The following is an 18,408-nucleotide window of genomic DNA, read 5'->3' as shown; positions in this document are numbered from 1 at the left end:
ATTGCTGGCTGATCTCCATCCTCACTGCTGCTGGGAGGCATCACACTAAATTAATAGACCTTTCTTGTCCATGTTCTGGAGGGATTACAACATGAGGTGCATATTGCTGCTTGTGGGATGGGATGAGCATCCAGACTTTGGGGGCCAGAGTCATTGTACAATTTACCCACATATTCATCCAAGCAATTCCTTTTGTCCCAGTGTTGTTGCCATTCCTTGATATTGCAAGAAATTGCATCAGACTATAATCAATAATTACATCCACAACTGTGCTGATAGACGACAAAAACTTGCCAGATTATATCTATTTACGCCTTTCACCCATTGGGTACTGCAGGACTGCAGCATTCATTATGTATCATATGGCCCACAGGCAGACATGGAGCTTCTTGGGTTGGGTCACCAAAGGAAGACACAGCCTCCTCAGCCCTAGATCAGGCCCTCCATTGTCTCTATGACCAGGTAAAGACTATAAGGACTGCACAGAATGTTCTAGGTGCTGCAAGAGGTTGATGGTCTTATCATCCTGTATCAGCTCTTAGTGGGTTTTTTCTTTTAGTGTTTGGGCTTCTGATTGGTTAGCAGTTTCAAGATTCTCCCCTCCCATCCTGTCAATTTCTCTTCTTTTAAACTGAGCCCCTGTCATAGTCTGACAACTGATTCATGCATCACTTGATGTTTTGATGATTGATGACTTTCAACCATTGTAAAGAGTTTTACCTGAATTGAGCTTGAGTGACCTACATATTCCATGTTGGTTGACCATGCAGATGATCACTTGATGCCACATATACAGGAGCATGAATGTGTGCCCTAACTCATACTCTTAGGTTTTACCTCTTTCACTTGTGCCAAGAAGCCTAACATGTCCCAGTCCTGGTGACATTCTGTACTCCATTGTCAGCCTTGGAGAATCCAGTAAAATTGGTTCTCTATTAGGGCAGCCTCCTCGTGTCTTGCTCCACTTCATTTCTGAAACAATGTTCAGATCAGTAATAGGGCTAACTGTTACATTCTGTTGCTTGACTTATGGGAAAAGAATCTACCCTCCCTCTGAAAAGGTATATATAAGAAGTCACCAAACCCTTATATATAGTGGGAGGGTAGAGTGGGGTTTTTCTCAGGAGGGTAGTAGGAGATGTGCGATTGACTCAATGGGTATGGTAAACCTGTTGATGACTGTTTATGACTGCAATTAGTCCTACAGAAAAAAGCAAGGGATTGTATGTAGATGATTAGCATATGTAATGAGACAGGAATCCAATATCTCTATTAAGACCAGGTCTCTCCATAGTTTTCAGTTTAGTGATAAGTTGTAATTCAGCAACTTCTCTTTCAAGTCTGTTTCTGAAATTCTTTTGTAATGAGACAGCTGCTTTGAGAGCTGTTTTGAAGGCCCTGGGAGACTGAAGCGTTCTCCTACTGGCTTCTCTGTCTTGTGATTCCTGGTGTCAGATTTATGTCAATTTATCCTTTGGTGTAGGGTTTGGCCTGTTTGTCCAATATAGAGAGCTGAAGGGCACTGCTGGCATTTGATAATACATTATGAAGTGGCAGTTGCTAAACCATAAGCATGTATTTGACATACAGCCCTGATAAAGTTATTCTTTTTTGAAAGAGAAAATTGTATACACACACACACACACACACACACACACACACACACACACAATATCTTAGAGGACAAAGGGAGAAAAAAATCATCTTAATAAAATACTTGTTTCAATCATTCTTAATTTTCCATGCTCCAGGGATATCATCCTTTACTTTCCTCTTCAGATGTTCAAATGATCAAAGCTCACAGAGTAGCATCTCCTGAGAAAGACTTAGGGATTGCTGAAATCACCACTCTTTTGGTGGTGGTGGTGGTGAAGAGTGCACTGCATGTATTAATGACAGCTTACCATCTGTGAAGGCTGCCTTTCAACTTTTTTTGAACAAATTCAAGGTGACAAAGTTTCCTCTTTCTGATCCACTTTTCTCCATTTTAATGAGAAACATGGATGACTTTTCTTCTTTCCCCACTTCCTTAGATTAGATGTTTTGGATTATGCAATTATTTATAGTCATCTAAACCAACTTGGGGTCGCCTTCATTTGCCATATACCCATAAAGGTTTGGATAAAAAAGAATCCTTCAACATGCTGAAGGACCATTCTGCTCATGAATGGGGTGCTGAATGTTGCATGAATGAATATATATATACAACTTAGGTCCAAGTTATATGAAAGACTATTCCTCATACAAGTCTGCCCAGATTCTGAGATCTTTGGCCCTTCTCTTGGTCTTGTCACCCTCACAGGCATGCTTGGTAGGGAATGAAAGAGGGCCTTTCCAGTGTCTGCTCCAAACCTTGGAACCACCTCCTTGGGGAAGTTCTTTTTTCTATGCTAGGGGAAGAGGGAAACTACAGTGGTACCTCGCAAGACAAATGCCTCGTAAGACGAATTTCCCTATGGGCTTGCTTCGCAAGACAAATTTTCCTATGGGCTTGCTTCGCAAGACGAAAATGTCTTGCAAGTTTGTTTCCTTTTTCTTAAAACCGTTAATACCCAGGGAATCCGTGCTTCGCAAGACGAAAAATTCGCAAGATGAAAAAACTCGCAGAATGAATTAATTTCGTCTTGCGAGGCACCACTGTATAGAAGGAACTCAGAAGGGCATGTTTTAAAGGTCTAACAGTCTATATTTGTATATTTTGCTTTGCTGCATATTTTGTGATTTTAAATCTCAGCTAGGGGTCTCTCACCAAATTTTTGCACCCAGGAATTCTTTTTTTATACTTATTTTTTTCCCTTGCCACCAATACCATTGCTTTCTTGTAGACTCCATGCTTTGTAAGCAAAAGTTTCCAGGTTCAATATCTAGTTTATCTAGTGATTTTTGCTTCTCTCACTTTCCCATCTTTCCTGTCTGAAATCCATGAGTAGTAGCCATTGATAGATTTAACTTTCAATTCTCTGCTGAGAGTAATTATCCCAGTTATCTAAATTTTGTCTATTTTGCCCATTCAAAGCAATTGGACTTGAAACTAATATTAAATCCTATTGTTTTTAATGGGGCCTAGTCACAGATAATGTTTAATTGACTGGAACCATGAATTGCAAGTGTAACCTGCTCTGTCATGGAGGAGAGGACTGGACAAAGTTGCCACTCTTGCCCTTGATACTAGTGCACAAAACTGGTATTTTTTCATAGATAAAAATAATAATGGGACAGCATTGCAGAATGATAACTATCTACTTTGCTGGATGGGAGATCTCTAGAGGCTATGATTTACTCACTCCTGAATACAAAAGACAACATGCTGTCATTAGCATGTAAATGGATCTCATCTCACCTACAAGACTTTGACAATAATGTCCTTAAATCAATATAATATTTTACACAACTGTGTTCTTTTCTGGAGCATAATCTATACTACTGACAGCCTCAATCTTTTACTTCATCTGTTCCTGACCTTCCAGATAATGCTGGTTGTTATCTACCTGTATTTGTTCCAGGATGATGATAGAAACAGTGTCCCGAAGAACTGCTTCGACACTCTTGATGGGGTGAACATTGAATACCAGCTGGTGAGGCATTTTTTTCCTTGAAAATCACTGGGCTCTGTAATTTTGTCCCTGTTTTGTTCTGAAATACAAGTTCTGCAAAATTAATTAAAATGTGAATGCAATAGAAAATAAGGTATTACTTCAGATATTCAAATATGGTCACCAAGTACATTTTTTCTGCTGTGTGCATCTGACTCTCTACACACAAAGTGACCAAGAGAGAGCACTGAATATTCCAACCCAGCAAAGGGTTTAGGATTTCTCTGTAATAGCTAATACCAATTGACCTGATCTATAGCTCCTAGACTGATGTGAAGATCAGAACATCATTACCCATTGGCTTTCACACTTCCTAAATGTTCTGTTTTAGTTCTTGGATTACATAAACATGTTTTAAGATGCTTGTGTAGAGCTCCCTCTTGCACACACTGAAGGTTAGAGCAGGGGTCAGCAAACTTTTTCAGCAGGGGGCCGGTCCACTGTCCCTCAGACCTTGTAGGGGGCCAGACTATTTTTTTTGGGGGGGGAGGGGAGGAAATGAATGAATTCCTATGCCCCACAAATAACCCAGAGATGCATTTTAAGAACCTCATGTAAGAACACACTGATTCCCGGACTGTCCACGGGCCGGATTTAGAAGGCGATTGGGCCGGATCCAGCCCCCAGGCGTTAGTTTGCCTACCCATGGATTAGAGGATTCAGGACAGACAAGAGAAAGCAAAACTATGGAGTTTGCTCTCAATGAAGACAGTGATGGCCATCAGGGTGGATGGCTTTGAAAGGGGATTAGACTAACTCACTGAGGTAAACGCTATCAGTGGCTAGTAGCCAGCATAGCTATGTTCTGCCTCCATGGTCTAAGGCAGAAATGCTTCTGAATTCCAATTGCTGGATGACACAGGAAGGGAGAGTGCTGAGAGGAGAGCGCTCTTGTGAGAACAGAATGGTCAATTAACCTGATCCAGCAGCTCTTCATAAATTCTTATGTCCTGAATGTGCAGGATGGTGTCATCAATGGAACCCCTGCCAGAGGCATCCACCTTCCAAATGGAGCTTTCTGGGAGCAGGGAAGGGACATGGCTGATCCAGCTTGTGGGATGTGATCCACAGGTAGCAGTCAAGTACAACATTCCTTGCAGTGCTAGAGTGGACATGCAAGGGAATGTTTGGTCCAGCCAGTCGAAACTTCCTGTTCCTCCTGGCCTGGAGCATCCTTCCTTTTGCATGTGACCAGAGGTGGGCATGACCTTACCTGTCCAGGTAACAAAAGGATGAGTCACACAGCACTCCCTCCCCCCCTTTCTCCTTTCGTCTGCTTCCAGCTAGGACTGCTCTATTGGCTTGCACAGGAATTATCCCCCATATGGGGTAAAACCACATGTTGCTATTTGTAACTTTAAGTCTTTAAGCCTGCCTTCAGGATTAATACCATGTACTGCCTAAACATGAGTAAACTTACATTTTGTTGACTATAAATAGGATTGTGGTGTCTTTATTCTTTTAAGAGGGATTCAAGGGAACTTACCAGGAACGTACAATTCAGTCTGAGGCAGATTGAATTGCATAATAGTAAGAGGTTCTAACAAGCCTGCAGCCAGCTTTCTGCTGTGCTTGAGAAGGGGAACGTAACTCTGCTACATAAGGAACTTGCTAGTGCAAGTTAGGAAGGATGTTAATAAACAATATATCCTCTCTTGCCACCCTGAACATTCCCACACATCTTGGGATCCATCAGATCCTAAGTCAGCCAATCTGCCATCACATGACAGCACCAGGGCTTCTCCAGCTCTAGCCCCCTGCCCCACCTTCCATCTTGACCATCATGCCAGTCCTGCAGATGTTGCGATGACTCCTCTGCTCCTTAAAGTGCTGCCAGGTGACAGGAGGATTTTAGCTTGAGTGATAAATAATGATGTCAGTAAATGTGTTGACAGTAACCACAAAGTCACACTGCTTTCCCAGAACTAATTTCACTCATAGCTATCTTCATGTATGCATGTCCAAAGCCTGTGTTTACATGGAAATCGGACTTTTTATGCATAGGGTCAGCTGAATTTAATTAGGAAAACAGACAGAAACCACACATACACACAGACGGTTTTATGCAGGTTTGCTAAATTAGCATGGTGGTTTCTGTAAAACAGAGCTCAGCATATATATTCATGCCCTGAAAGGATTTTCTGCATGAATGAGGTTGTACCGCAAGGAGTGCAAAAGCATAAAAGCAGTGGATACCAATTCAGAAAGGAGAGAAAATCTTTAAAAAACAGTATCTAATTGGAACTTCATTTCATAGTGCACATATTTTGCTGCAACTCTTCTTTTTCAGATCTTCATAATTCTCAGTCCATAATCACAGGATTTCATCACACACACACACACACACACACACACACACATGAAGTGAGTAAGACTCTTAAAATGTTATAAATAAACACATTTATATTTCCTTGAGTGATCCTGGCTTCGTAGATGTCATCATAGAGCAGGGTGTCCTCATTCAAAGTTCAATTAAGTACTGGGCTTTTCATTTAAAGTGCCATACAGGTGCTAGTAAACTTAAATGTAGAAGATTGAAAAATGTTCCCCATTCTGCACCATTCTGCACAAATCTATCTGCAAGCCAAAACAATGTGGACTAAGCAAGCACTGCCAGGCCAGGCCTCTGAGAAGCTCTGCCAGGCCAGGCCTCTGAGAAGGCAAAATCAAAATAAGTTACCAGCACACAATAGCCCCTTACATTAGATAGAGAAATATATAGATGTGCTGTTCAGTGCTCTCTTCTTCCCTAGCTGGTGAGGAATTTAATTTATGTGCAAATAAAGGCATAGAATAATGAAAGAGGCAGACTACTCCTTGCAGGACTGTCATTCTGCTATCCCTAGAGAAATCTCAAATTGGCGCCAGAGGTCACATACAATACTGGTTTTAGGGTTTGAGGGGCTTGGACAAGATGCCTTCAGTGGGGTCCCATGCTTTTTGTCAGTACCACTGCTGCCCATTTCATAGCCCTCTCCTCTGGACTCAACTGTCAATCTTGAGTTCTCAGATGTTGTTATACTACAACTCACATCGTGCCTGCTGGCTGTGGATGATGGGAGATGTAGTCCAACAACAACTGAAGATCCAAGGTTAGGAAAAGGTGGTCTAGAGGGACATCAGAAAGCAAGTGAGATGTTCTGCTCCATTTTCTCACTCTTGCCAATGCTTGCATGCCCAAAGAGGACAACTGAACAAGAAGCGACAGAAAGGAGAAGAAGCAGGGCCAAGAGGCTCTGGGGGTTGAGAGGGGGCTCCTTGTAATGGAAGATGCCCTGCGAAACGTACGTCTGGCCCTGGCGATGCTCAAAGTTTAGCACTTTCCCCTGTTCCAAACTGTGATCCAGCATTGTTTCAAGGAAAATCCAAAGCGATAGCTGAAGTCACAGTAATCAGATAATGAACTCACAACATTAAAAAACCCAGGAAAGTACAATTAGAGCAAATTGCATTGATCCAAGAGCTAAAATTAGTCATGGAGTCTGTCAAGGGTGCTCACTGTCTCCTTTCCTGCTCTGCATTTTTATAGAAGATACAATTAATAAAATAAAACAAGCAGCAGACTTGGACCTTCAAGGAACTGAGAAGGAAATAAATAGGCTGTGTTTTACAAAAGCCAGTAGTAGATATGGCAAGAAAGTATGGCAGAACACTGGAGTTGAGAATCTGGCCATAGAAAACAGAGCTTGGAGAGAGACAGTTTGAAATCCAAATTTGTTGAGTCTAAGGATGGAGGAAAAATTCAATTCCATTTGCATTTAAAATGGAATCTATTGCATTCACAATTCCCCAAACAATGTGTGAACCGACACACAGCTATCCTTCAGAAATCACAATTATCCAAATTTTGTGATGCTGTTCCCCAATCAATGTTTACATAAATACATATATTAATGGAAATTATGCAGAAAAATGAAGATAGTGAAAATAACATACAAAGGGCATTGTATTAGGAACAATCACTTGCAAAAATGTGGACATTGGTCAAAACAGCAGATAAAAATGCAGATGAATGTTCTTGAGGATTTTTTGGGGGGGAAATAAACTGAATGTATGGATTATTAATGTATGTAATGGTAGGGCTTTGTTTTATGTGTGAATACATTATCACAAACGTGCAGCAATGAAGCAAACTTAGGAGGGCACAGGGCATGTGCAGAGGGAGGAAAGGGGTGAAGTCATGTTGTGTTATCCGTATTGCTTGTGATGATGAGACAGTTTAATTGAATCCTGCCACTCATTTTAATGGGTCTCCTCTGAACATGATTTAGATGAATATCACCCTATAGCTATACCCCTACATTGTCTTCCCCAACCTAGTGCCCACCAGATGTTTCAAACCGCAGCCCATGCTGGTTGGAGAAGATGGGAATTATAATCAAAATCAACTTGAATGCACCAGGTTGGGCAAGGCTGCCTTTTTTAAAAAAAATCTTGCATTCATGTGAAAATTCTTGTGCATGATCCAGCCAACCAGAAATACTTCAATGTCCCATTTATTTCAATCTGAGAATTAAGCAGGTCCCATTTTCTCCTCTTTGCAATCATTTCCAGCCTATATCAGTAGTTGTTACCACTGATTGTTTCATATGGAATATGCCTACTTGGAATAAACGGATTATTGCTGCTCAGTGGTCTGGAAAATGTGAAGAGCTTTAAGACACTTGCTGATATGACAAATTGAGGAAAATGCCTTGAAGACTTAATCATTTATATTTGCTCCTATCAGAATCTGTCAGCTATTTCAAAGGTGTAGAGGTTTAAAATAATTTCTGAGCATGTTGTGCATGGCATTAGCGTAATGATCACAATCAAAGCTGCTGCATATGCAGAAACAGGCTTTCGTACATGAAAGAAGTCTGTGGCATATTCCATACAGTGGGGACACGCTAAATATTAGTTATTTATCCAAGGCTTGTAGCGATGACCCAGTTTAGAGTGTGGATCTGGCACTGTCCTTATATATGCCTATAGTCTGAACTAGGTGGGTGGGGGAATAATTTTTCATTAAGTTTGCAATTAAAGGTGAACCTACCTCCTTTGCACTTTCTGAAACATGCAAGCCAAAAGAGAGACATGCTTTGGAATTTGCACTTCTCCTAATTCTGCAATGCAGTTCTCCAGCAAAGTAATGTGTACAAAAATGCACATATTAGGGTAAAACGTGCATAAATATGCATATATAAGTAGTGATCATAAGCTACACGATGCATTGTATTGAGGAAAATACATATATTAAGGAAAACTGCACCCATAAATGTGTGTGTTTTAGGAAAAATTAGTATAAAATGCTGATGATGTGGAAATGCAAAGAACTGGATTTAAGGCTGGGAAAATGAGAAACTGAGGAAACTGTATAGCTGTTCCAACAGAGCCCTAGGAGCTCTCCAAGGTCCTGCAGGTGTTCAGTTTGTCTTGGCCTCTTCCTTTGGATTCCTGCTGCGCATCTTTGCTGAGGCTACCTCTCTTGCTGATTTGGTCTGTAGACAGGACACTGCTGAAATTCCATTTGATCCTTGAGTTTTTGTGGAGCAAGATGACAGTTCCCCTAGCAGTGAAAGGTGATTTACTGCTGGGACTGTTTGGATAAGTGTAGGGAATGAGTAAGTGACTGCTATTTTGTTTTCCTGGAGAGGGGCAGCTGCGTAACCCCAGGGTTTCCTGTCCTTCACCTCCTACCTGTGAAATGGGATTAAATAATATCAATCCCTTTTAGGAGTTAAGGGGGCTCACCTTCTTTGCTGCTCTTTGTCTGGCCCAGATCTCAGACTAGGCTAAGCTTGTGTTCTCCTTCTCCTCCTGTTAGTAATTCCTTCTCCTTTGAAGGCTGGCTCTATCCTACCATCTCTGCATTGCAAGCTTCCCTTCCCTTGCAGAGTGGGACCCGCCCCAATTGACTATTGTATCTGTGGGGTGTTAGGAGCAGTTGCTAGGACTCACTGCCACCTCGGTATTATCACTATCCCCTCTGGACTTCTTTGGGATGAAGGGCAGGACATAAATATAATAAGTGAGAAATAAATACATGATAATCATTGCTGTATGGTACTTTTCCATGGTAAACTGTTAACAAAGCAGCTCACAGCATCAAAGGGTTTTCATAAGATAACTCACTAAGAAATGTAAGGCACAACAGAATTTGAATAGTCATATAAACAACAAGGTAATCAACTTATTTCATATTTGTAAATGTGCAATAAATTTGAACAACCACTGATTATTCATAAAAAGGTTTAAGAATACAAAGACAAGAATATAACCCAGACAACAGTATATCTTGACCAATACTTCTGCATAGGGATGGGTGAAACAGTCAGTTTCAGATTTTATCAGTTTCTTATTTTTCATTCTCAAATTCAGTTCTCCACATTGCCACAACAGTTTTCATTTTATGTAGATTGATCAGTATTTTACTGTGAAATTCTCATATGCATACTTTTGCATGCAATTTTGCCTAATGCATACATAACCCAGTCAGATGAGCAGGGTGCAAATAGTAACAACAACAACAACAACAACAACAACAACAACAACAAATTTTATTTGTATCCCACCCTTCCCGGCCGAGGCCGGGCTCACAGCGGCTAACATCATAACAATAATAAGTTGTTGTTGTTGTTGTTGTTGCATATTTCCCTAATATAATTCATTTGTGTCTATTAATTTCACTAATATATGTATTCTAATGCAAATTTACCCTAATACAGTGGTACCTCGGGTTACAAATGCTTCGGGTTACAAACTCCGCTAACCTGGAAGTAGTTCATTGGCTTGAGAACTTTGCCCAGGATGAGAACGGAAATCACGCGGCAGCTCTGTGGCAGTGGGAGGCCCCATTAGCGAAAGCGCAGCTTAGGTTAAGAACAGTTTTGGGTTAAGAACGGACCTCCGGAGCAAATTAAGTTTGTAACCCAAATGCACTGTATATGCATTTTTGTACATATTACATGGCCGGATTACTGTATTGTAAAATTCAGATATGTGAGAATATAAAAGGATGTCTACATTTCAGTATGTGTATCATTTCAGGACATGCAAATTAGGTATGTTCATCTTTAAATGCCCACCTCCATAACCTTTTCAAATACCCCAAAACTGTACCTCACCTTGATAGTCTCTAAACACCCTGAGCAGCAGAAGCAGCCATTTTACCTGGGGCCAGTCTGTGCCTCACCCTCCCAGGTCTGGTGCAAATGGATTGGATAGAGAGCGGGAACATGGTCTTGCAGGAGTTGGCTTGCCCAACCAGTAAGGCAGAAGGCAGGGAGACCAGCAATAGGTAGAGCCAGAGCCAATGGCAGGCAGATGTCAGGAAGGTGGGTTCTAACTGATGGCAGACTAAGGTTGGTTGAGCAGAGCCCCATTTACTCCAATAGATTAGCCCCTACTGCCCCTAGCATTTGGGGACACAAGGGAAAGGTCCAGTGGTACCCATCTACATAGGCCTGCAACGTTTTTCTTCTTCTGTGGTCCATGCAAAGTGTTTTGAAACAAGTTCACGGACGTTTCTCTGAAGTGTAATTCTTATTGCTCAGTACTACAAAATATAACAATGCCATATTCTGCAACATTCTATTTTGTGATCATTCACACATGCACATATTCACGTAGAAAGACAAGACAAGAAAACCCCCAAAGTGATTTCTTTTAATTAGGGGGGGGGAAGAAACATTGGAATATATTTTGCCAGGCTCCCCCCTCCTCATAAAAGCAATTTAGTTGTTTTACTTGTCATCTATGATTCACTGAATAATTCTGTGCTCATGTTCCCTTGGTTTTTCATTATACTTTATGGGCCAGTGCTCAGGACCACAAACTTGAAACCGTCAGCATTTCCTTTCACTTTATTGGTTAGCAACCGCACACACCACAGGCACGTAGACATGGCTCTCTTGAGCTTACTAAAGGAAACATTGTTTTCTAAGTTCCCCAGGGAAAGTGTGACCTTTATGGCTACTTTACAAGTATAGTTTATTGATGTTTTCCTTTTGCACATTGCAGAGCTTACTCATTTAATGCAAGTGATTACTTTTTAAAAGAAACCAAAGCAACTTGCTGCCATTTAAATGGGAACCAAAATGGAAATGATCAGTGAAGAGAGTGGTGCTAGGTCCACAGGGACAGTACCCCCATTTCTCCCAGCATCCTTGTCCACCGCCCCTAGCTTAGTATAGAGACCAAGAAGAGAGAAGTTGTCTATAGCAGGCATAGGCAAACTCGGCCCTCCAGATGTTTTGTGACTACAACTCCCATCACCCCTGGCCACTGAGAAAGGTTTTGAGGTGGCTGCTTTTCAAACACGTGTGAAGCTGAATGTTGGAAGATTCAAGGCATACAAAAGAAAAAACTTCTTCAGACAGAGCAAATAATATGTAGCAATAGCCATCAACGTGGATTACTTTAAAAATGGATTCAACACATTCTTGGAGGCTAACACCCTCAATGCCTGCTAGTCATGAAGGCTATCTACCAACTCCAGTGTTGTAGACAATATGTATCCCAGTTTCTGGGAATTACAACTGCAATCCCCAAACCAATGGTGCATTTCATCTCCCCAGTAGAATGTCCAGTAAAGTGTTCCTCCATTCCATCTTCACCTACAAATTGGATGGAGAATTTTAGGCACAAACTTTAGATCCAATGTTCAGTTATTAATATTTAACAATTCAGCTAGATCATCTTGCTTAATAATAGTAGATTTAAAAATAAAGGAAGAAATGACTTGCAACAAGTAAGTAAACTTTTCAATGTGCAAAAGGAAACATCAATAAACCAAACTTGTAAAATAACCATAAAGGTCACATCTTTCCTGAGGTAGTTAGAAAACAATGTTTTCTTTAGTGTGCTCAGGACCATATTGTGCAACCAATAACATGAAAGGAATACTGATGGTTTATAGTGTACTGAGCAATGTGTATGAGATGAAAAATTAAGAGCCCAAGATTCTGATCCACCACAGACTGTACATGTTCTTAGAAGCTGCAGCTGAGAGCCACATCACTCCTTACCCCAAATAGACACATGCTCAAGCTTAAAGGGACCCATCTAAACTACATGTGCTACTTACATTGGCTTGATTCAGGCAGATGGGCATGATCAAAATGGTCCATTGCCAACCTGATTCACACAAAGTTCAGTATTTACTGAAAGAAGCATGTGGCCATGGTTGCATGACTGATAAGTCAACCCACATTGACCACATTATCAGGGAGAAATTGTCTTAAATGGATTGCTTTTGGGCATGATAAATATAAGTAAAATGTGCAAGTAATTCAAGGATAAACTCATGTATACCAAAAATGTGGATATATTGTATGTAGCAGACATTTGTTTTTTCTCCTTGGTATTTTGTACAATATGCTTCAGGGATGAAAGGATGAATCCCGGGTGTACAAGTGACTGATCTTTTTTGTTTGTTTGTTTTTACAGGCTGTATCCTACTTTGAAGGTATATTGGTATGACTTTGTGTCACTTCTAGTGACTGGTTCACATATGAATGCACATCTCCTGATTTCTCAGAGCTGGTTCACAGTAGGGATGCTTGGAAAAAAGTCATTCTTTGCAAATTCCAATATGAACTGACCCAATCGGCACCTCCTGAACTCAAGTGCAGGTCAGCGCACAGCTATCCTACACCACTCTGAATTTTGTGATGTGGTTGTTCACTGATATGTGCATTTTGAAATGCATGGCTTAAATTTGATTTTATCAGTTTTTTTTTATGAATATTTTATATCACTTTATGTGTACAGCTTAGAGGGGTTTTTTGTTGATTAATAGTATCTAAATTTTGTCAAGTGAATGAATAAATAAATATTTCAGGATAAAATGAATCTAGATATGCATATTTTATAGCAATATGGTCAACAATACATATTTATATACAATTTGGGGGGAGGTACTTTTATTTTTATTGTGTGAAAAGAAAAAGCAGATTAATGAAAAATCAGGATGGAATGGATTTAGGACTGAACCTATGGAGAACTTGATGCAGACCAGAAAAACAGGCCAATCATCCATGCACACATACATTTCCAGTGCTTGATGAATGCAACATGGAGTCATAGTTGAGTGCATGAACTATCACAAAGATAAGACCACAGAGACGATAGTCTCATTACTTCAGACGCAATGTTTTTCAGTCAGCTCAGCTGCATGTTACTCAGGCTTTATACCTAAGCAGGAAATCGCCACACATGTAGAAGGTTTGCACCACACTGATGTAACAATGACCTTGCCCCTCCCACCTCTGTCCTTGAATGCAGCAGTGATGCAGATGACTGGAGGTCAAGTGAGCACCACCACCCCATACTGCCTTCTGTTATTGCTAATGCTTGAAATTGAGATAACCCCAGTCCAAGACAGAGAATAAAAGAGCAGTCCAATGCAAGAAAACTGGAGTTCAGATTTACATCCATTTGCTTCCATCCCACTCACTTTCAACAGGGCAGAAAAACAACTGAACCATGATTATTCTGAAGAAAGGGATTTGCCTTAATTGTCTTCTGTGGGCTTCAGCCCCTTTATAGAAGCTGTGTCAATGCAAGCAGACAAAAGTTAATTTTGCAGAACGCTTCTCAGCTTTAGGGTTTCTGAAGTGCCCTTAAGTAAAAAAACTGACTTTCAAATTCTGATTTACAGGTAGAAGGTGTCCTGTTAAGATTGCTATAATGATCATTGCAATTAAAAATAGCCAAGAAGAATTTCCCTGTACTTTGATCAAGTGGATATCATGTTATTTCTTTGAAATAAAGTAACGCCTTCCAGAAAGTCAATAAAAGTAATAAAACCCCTTGTTCACTTTTGAGTGCTACATTAACTTCATCTGTTTTAGATACAAAAGAAGAAGTTGCTCATCACAAACTTTAGCATGTTTACTCAGAAGTAAGGTCCACTGCTTTCAGTTTAGTGCGCTGACGCTTGTGCCTGTGATTGAGGCCTTAGTCACACCATTCAAGGACATGTAATTAAGCAAGAACAAATAATGAATTGGTTCCCAGAGTGAGATGGCAGCCCCTTTCCCTCCACTGTCCCATGGCTTTGGAGAGGTTTGTGTCAAAATCCGTACAGTGGTACCTCGGGTTACATACGCTTCAGGTTACAGACTCTTCAGGTTACAGATGCCGCTAACCCAGAAATAGTACCTTGGGTTAAGAACTTTGCTTCAGGATGAGAACAGAAATTGTGCAGTGGCAGCGGGAGGCCCCATTTGCTAAAGTGGTGCTTCAGGTTAAGAACAGTTTCAGGTTAAGAACAGACCTCCAGAACTAATTAAGTACTTAACCTGAGGTACCACTGTACTCAGAGGTTTTCTTTCATTGTGAAAGAGGTTTCCATTTTGCTGCCTCATTTGCTTTAGAATTTATTTAGAATTTTGGTGGATGTGGGGTCCAACTAACCTGGTGTTTGTGAGGTGGCCAAGAGTGTTATCATAAAACAATACACCCCTCACACTGTTTAAAAGGGCACAGATTGCTTAATTTGCCAAACCCCTGGAAAAGAGGAATGTTTTCCCCTGGCACCTAAAGATATGTAACAAAGGTGTCAAGCGAGCCTCCTTGGAGAGAGCATTCCACAAACGGGGGGCCACCACATAAAAGGCCTGATCTCGTGAACTTCTGCTAGAGGGCAGCAGAGTTTGCTTGGCGTGCTCCAACCATACATTAAAAAGAATGAAGTAATGCTACCTTAAATATTAGTAGTGCCTGCTTTATTCCTTCTCTTTGGTCTGTATATACTTGCAAATGCACTCGTATTACAAAAAAACCCCATGCATTTCCAGTTCTTACTTCTCTGAAGAACTCTGTGGGAACCCTAGGAGATCACTAATGACTGTCTTGACATGAAAGATGGTGTTTTGGAGAAATCTCATACACGGTGTGGACATTTTTGGCAGCAGACATTGGCTGGGTTGCACAGTAACTTTGCTGCATGCTCCAATGATTCCTCTTATTGGCTTATGAAGTTCCACAACAGACCAATACAAACCAACCAATGCAGCATCATGTCTCATTCCACTGATGGATTGCTCTGTGGTGGAACCTCAACAACTCTGCCATATTGGTGAACAAAATGATTCTTTATGTATTATTAGTGTGATCAAAGAGAAGAATGCATTGAAATTGAGGTGATTTGATATTTTCATCCTGTGTTTTGAGTGCAATGTATCCAGATGCACATTTTGGATGATATTGGGCCTAACCCGATGAAGAAAGCATTGGCATATGAAGATATTTATATTGGTAATATTAGGAAATGTGTTGTGCTAAATAGTTTAAGGAAAATTACTGGGTGAAGGGATTCTTTTTAAAGAATAAGAAGGCTTTTTAGTTCTCTGTTGTTAGCCTGGAAATCAAGCTGTACATTTTCTTTTCATCATAGCTAATAGGTTTATACTTTCAAGGCTTTTGTCTGTAGGAAGAGGCTTACAATTCAATTTATCCACCAAAGAAAAGAAAAGTCAGAGCTTTACAATGATCAAGAGGTAGCTACATTATCCAGGATATATATCACTTGAATAGTTCCCATAAGATATATGCCTAAAGAATTCTGCTAGAGATATCGGCTTATAATTGAAGACATCACCCACATACCTTCAAGCCTATATGATGAGTCATAAGGGCTGTAGACCTGCTTCTATTTTCAGGATGGTGAATTTTGTGGCCGGCACCAAACCCCACACTTACACTGCTCACAGCCCAAGGAGCAATTTTTATTTAATGGTGATGGTATTCTGTATATTTGTTTTTAATTGGGCCATGGATTTTAGCTGTGCTTTATGTCCAATTTCATTTGTACACGTCATAAATCTTCTAATAAAATAAAATAATAAATAGATATAAAGTATAAAATGTCCATGTGCTTTTCAAGGGCAAATAACCAGATAATGCATCAGAGAAGTCCAATCTTGAAATACATATAAGAAGATGAATAATGGTTATTTTGCTATCTATTATATATTGTTTCCTAAGTCATATAAACAAACCCAAATCTCCACAGTGTTTTCATAAAGGAACGGCAATAATTTACATTTGACCAAATGCTAACTTTTTCTGTCTTTTTCCTTTCCTTTTCAAGAAACATTTAAATGGTCAATTAAATCCTTCAGCTTGCACAAAAAGTGTCTTATGGGCTCATGTGCATAAAGAAGGTTCACCACCTCTTCAACTGGCTCCTTGGCATTCATTTTATTTTGCAGGTGCAGAATGAATCCCATTTGAAAGTAAGTGGTCATGTATGCAGTGTGAATTATACACAAAACTCTGTGACACATTCAGAGTAATCTCACACATTCTCTCCAGAGTGAAAGGGGATCTTAGGCTCTTTAAAGATTTTATAGTTTTCAATTTGCTTGCATGGGTCCTCAGTAATCTCCATCTCTCCCAGCTTAGCGCATTTCAAAGTATGCCATCTGTAACTCAATTTCCCTTTCTTCAAAAAATGCTGATGTCTCCTTAAATGCCAATATCTCAGGAACTGCTTGAAATTTCAACTCAATCTTGGGATCGTTTTAAGCTCACTGTTCCAGCTTTGAAAAGACGTCAAGCTGTAGCCAAAATGCATTGCTTCTCTTCAGCAGCTACTCTTTCCATTCGTCTATGGATATACTTTCTTTTCATAAGAAAAGAGTTCTCCTTTATACATTATGAATTTATGTGCAAGAAATAAGAAGTTTGCTTCTCTGGGACAGACTCACACTGTGTGTCAGGCAGTGGCAAGGTGAAGAAAATTGAAGCACTTCCTCTGTCTTGTGGGATCATTTTCAATTTATGCGGCCTGATGATCTGGACAGGATACTTGTGGTTTTGTGTCTGACCATAAGCCTCCTTGATCCCTGCCCATCATGTCTGGTGAAAACTAGTGGGTTGGTGTGACTAGTTGGGTTCAAGGTATGGTAGACCCTTCATTGTGGGATGGGGTGGTGCCTTCTGTCCTAGAAGAGGTGGTAATGTGTCCACTCCCACAAAAGCCAACCATGAACCCAACGGCCTACAACAGGCACGTCCAACTCCCGAGAGACTGCAATCTACTCCCAGTATAAAAAAACAGGCAGTGATCTACCCGTTGTCATTGGAGGGAGGAGGAACGTGTGTGGGGTGTGTGTGTGGAAGGGGAGGACTGACCAGAGTTGCTGAGCTATTTAGGGGAGGCTAGAACTGGGTTATTGAGCATTTTTTAAGGGGAAATGCCATACATCACTCACTGAAAAATCCACAGCCAACAAACGCACACAGCGCTAAAGCCAATCATCGTATCCCCAAGCGACAACAACAAACACCAAATGACCACCCACTTGACACAATGGAGGAACAGAAAGAGGGGGCGGAGACATTCATTCCTGCATTTTTTTAATCGCATGATCAATAAGGATCACACGATCAACCAGGATCACTTGGGAATCTAACTGTCGATCACGGTCAACCAGTAGTTGCTAACACACCATTTTGGGGTAAGGTAATAAAGATGTTTCTGGAAGAGATGGATTATCTAGATCCATTTCAATCTGCTTTCAGACATGGCTTTGAGACTAAATGAGACTTGGTCACCCTGATGGATAACCTTTATTGGGGTAATAGACATGGGAACTGCTGCATCTTCCTACATCTCTTCCTTGATTTATTGGCAGCTTTTGAGACCATTGACCAATGTATCCTGCTGAACCAGCTCTATGGAATGGGTATTGGGGGCACTGTTTTACAGTGGTTCTTTTCCTATTTGTAGGGTCACGTCCACAGAGTAGCACTGGGAGACTGTTTCTTGGGACCATGACAATTATGTAATGGGGTCTTGCAGGGAACTATTTTGCCCCACCAT

General features: G+C 40.6%; 1 long non-coding RNA gene across 1 annotated transcript in view; it reads left to right on the top strand.

Moving 5' to 3' along the window:
- The window catches only part of LOC310845183, a 113,738-nt gene extending 100,313 nt beyond the window's left edge, over nt 1-13,425 (top strand). Inside the window, exons 2-3 of the long non-coding RNA XR_014564553.1 lie at nt 3,504-3,575; nt 13,023-13,425. This is a non-coding gene — a long non-coding RNA (uncharacterized lncRNA). The remainder of the gene's footprint in view (nt 1-3,503; nt 3,576-13,022) is intronic.
- The last annotated feature ends 4,983 nt before the right edge of the window (nt 13,426-18,408 follow it).

This window comes from Podarcis gaigeae, assembly GCF_964106915.1.
Source record: "Podarcis gaigeae genome assembly, chromosome: 5".
NCBI lineage: Eukaryota > Metazoa > Chordata > Lepidosauria > Squamata > Lacertidae > Podarcis > Podarcis gaigeae.
The sequence above is the reverse complement of the archived record's forward strand: the minus strand, read 5'-3'. Positions and strand labels throughout refer to the sequence as shown.